Genomic DNA, 3,770 nt, shown 5'->3' with positions numbered 1-3,770 from the left:
ATGTACTCCCTTCTTTCTGAAACTGTCCCCACTGTGGTGCAGGCACTCTCGCCTCCTGCCTGGATTCCTGTAGTAGCTGCAAGGTGTGTGTGTGTGTGTGTGTGTGTGTGTGTGTGTGTGTGTGTATGGGGCGGGGTGTCTGCTCGCCTCCGTTCTCTCCCTTCTCCAGGCCATCCTCCATTCGACCACCGAAGTGGGTTTCCTAAAAGGCAGGTCGGGTCTCATCATGTACTGCCCCACCCACCCAACTCGGGAAACTCCACTGGCTCCCTGTGGCCACCAGAATCAAGTACAAAACGTTTGGCCTGGCATTCGGAGCTCTTTGTAACCCAGCCCCCTCCCTACGCCTTATCCTTCTCCCCATATGTACAGAAGAGATCAGGGATATCTTAGGGAAACCTTCATAGCCGAAAGAGGCAGTATGGCATGGTAGAAAGGGCAATGACTGGGTGCCATTAGGAAAATCATTCCACCTCCTTGGGCCTCAGTTTCCTCATCTGGAAAAAGGAAGAGGGTGGTTCCTTCTAAGTGGCACAGGGTTCCAGAAGAGACCTCACAGATGAGCTCTCCGGGCACGTGAACTCACGGACATGAACTAAGCGAGCTAATAGGGTGGGTGCCAGAATCCAGATCCCCAAGAGCTCGATGAGCTAGAATGATGGACCAAAACAAGGAGGGTAACATTCACTTGGACCCGGTGCACCTCCCATGCAGAGAACACGTGGGCAAGATGGAACAAAACAACCTGTGGGCTCTGGCGCACGAGTCCCAGATGGGATGTGGTCATCGAGTATACCAGACATCAGCCCAGGGGAGCTGACCGCTTGCCTGCCATCAGACCATACTCCGAGGCTTGTGTCTGATCCTGGGTGCTGCGGTTTGGGAAGGGCCCAGACAAACTGAAGACCTTCAGAGGAGACTCAGAAGTGGCCGTACGAGAAATTGGGGGTGTTTACCTCGAAGAAGAAAAGATTTCGAGAACCCCGTTACTGGAAGAGCCCAGAGGAGAAAACTTGGACCAGTGGCAGAAGCTGCAGGGAACCCAGACGGCAACTCAATAGAAAGAAGAGCTGCATTGGATTGTGTACATGTGTCACACCCCCCCCCCCCAGTGTGTAAGCTCCCTGAGGGCAGGCAGGCTCGCGGTTTTGTCTTGGATACCCAGGAGGTGCTTGATTAAGGCTTGTTGAGGGAAAGAATCCTAGAACTCGGAGGTGTCCGGCAGTTGTGCATACTTGTTGCAGGGGGTAGTGAGTTCCCCATTCCTGAAGGCATTCAAGCAGCATATTGTTACGGGTGTCTTAGAGAGGACTTCCGATCCGCGAAGTCCCCTCCAAGTCTTTAAGTCAACTTGAACTCTGGACAAAACATAGCTTGTGTGAAGAAGGGGAACGCAAGGGAACAGGAGGGTTGTCTGTTTGGAGAGGTTTGAAGGCAGGAAAGGGAGAGCGAGGGGGAAAGGCACGAACAACAAGCCCTACCCAGAAGTCCTCATTCTAAAACCCAAGTGGGAAGAGTCACGGAGTCTCCCCTTTTCTTAACTCTTCCTGAGAACGCATGGCACTAGCTAGAGAGAGACCTGCTAGAATGAGCACCAAAGACTGGCACATCCCAATGGTGGCCCCAAAGCAAAGGGTTCTGGGTTTTTATTAGGCAAAAGTCTAAGGAAGTTCTCTGAAAACATCACGATGCAAAAAGCCTTCACGTCGGTACCTGCGGCGACATGCCATCGTTCCACTGATGTGGGCGGGGGCTGGGGAGGGAGTCAGCTTCTCTCCTGGCATGAAATCCCCCGGCTGGCGGCCCCTTGGGACCAGTGCTATCGCTGCCTCTGATGAGAGGTTGGTAATGGATGGCCTGGGTGACACCTAGATCCAGACTTTCCAGTCTGGGAGGAGGAGGCATGGTGCAACGGCCCAGACAAATCCCGTCTTGATATTAGCCACGTGACTTTGGGCCTCGGCTTCCTCCTCTAGAAAACTGGCCTGGATGATCTCGCAGGTCCTTTCCGGCTCTAGGCCTACAATGCTCTGATCACTAGAAGAGAACTTTTCTGCTCTGTGTATCATTTCCCTCCTCGGGGGTGGGGGGAGCCACCGCCTTGGATCTGGGATTCCTCCCGGACGCTACCATGATCCTGAGACAACTCGGGTGGAGGTGAAAGAACAGGGTTGGAATCACCTGGGGGCGGGGGGCAGGCACGGCGCCAGGAAGGCTCTAGGCGGCCCTCTTCCTCATGTCGGCTTGGGGGGCGTCTCTCTTTTGGCTCTGCGGTACGGATCTGCTCTTTCTCCTTGGCTGAGGAGGCTCCCTTCAGGAGGAAGGAAGGAAGGAGGAAGCCCAGGGCACCGAGATGCCAAGGGACTCCCCCGAGGTCACATGGGCAGCAGGTACTGGGATTTCTGACTCTCTAGCCACTCCGCACCTCCACGTGCTCATCTGTAAAATGGTGCCGTCGCCTTCTCCGTCTCTGGTACAGGGTTGGCCAGTTCAAGTGAGAGCATATCTCATGGATATGTGGATGCTCCACAAATATTCAGGTGCTACCTGGGTCCAGGGGATAGCGATTAGCAGCAGCGGCACGGCCGTTAGCTCGGAGCCATACCCCTGGACAGCGAGGCGGTGCCACGGGGCACTCAGTTCAAAATCTTGCCTCAGATACTTGCTAGCCAGTCACTGTAGCTGTTTGCCTCAGTTTCCTCCTCTGTCAAGTGGGGATCACAGCCGCATCCACCCCCCCAGGGTCGCTGGGAGGATCCGATGAGGTCATGTTTATAAAGTGCTTAGCCTGGCTCACGGCACACAGTCGATGCCCTGGAAATGCGACTTAGTCCTTTCTCCTTCCTTCCCCTGAAGCCACACTCGCTTCTCTGCCTTTCAGAGCCAGCAAAGTTGTCCCACTTCCATCAGCCCCCAACCCCATCTCATTTGCTCTGGCTCCAGCAGGGAGCTCCTTATGGCCCCTTCAGGTTCGAAAGCATCTGTAAAATGGGCTACTAGGTCTCCTGGGAGGCCCAAAGGAGCCAAACTCGAGTGGTGGAGATGGCAGCTCTGGCTCTCACCGGCCAGCCCAGATATCAGTATCTCCCTACACAGCCAAGGCCATCTGGCTGCTTTGGCGGCGACATCAGACTTCTTTACTGCCTGCCGCGAGGCAAGCCCGGCAAATCTCTGTTTCCTCTTTTCAGCGTCGTGCCCCTCCGTGTGGCATTCCAGGGCTTGGCCAAGTGGATTTCTAAAATCTTGTTGAACTCTGACATCAAATGGCATCAGCAAGGCCCGAGTTCGAATCTGAGATCTGCCACTTACTGTGTGACCTGGGCCAAAAGCACGGCAGCTCTCTGGACCCCTGTCCAATGAGGGCCTTGAAGGCCTCCTTGAACCTGACTTTTTTCCTCCCGGGGTCACAGTTTCCCCGTCTGTAAAATGAGGGGCTTTTATCAGATGGTCCCTAAAGTCACTTCTACCTGCCCTCCTGGGACCCGGTGATACGTGGGCTGAGAAGCAGACCCAGAATACCGCGTTCAGAATGCAGATGCCAAAGGCGAGATGTGAGAATCCCCTCCGGAATGGGCAGGGGGTGGGAATCTGATGCTTGCCTGAAAGCATGGACGAGACCGCCCAAGATGGCCACGTTCTGCTCCCGAAGCCGGAGCTTCTGACTTCCCGTGTCATTTTGGACCTGTCTTATGCCTCGATTTCCTCATCTGTCCAATAAGGGGCTGGGACTAGCCTGAATCCTCAGATGGTCAGGGAAGGAGAGAGGATTG

The sequence above is a fragment of the Gracilinanus agilis genome, chromosome X (assembly GCF_016433145.1).
Source record: "Gracilinanus agilis isolate LMUSP501 chromosome X, AgileGrace, whole genome shotgun sequence".
In the NCBI taxonomy this organism is placed as follows: domain Eukaryota; kingdom Metazoa; phylum Chordata; class Mammalia; order Didelphimorphia; family Didelphidae; genus Gracilinanus; species Gracilinanus agilis.
Note: the sequence above shows the minus strand (reverse complement) of the source record.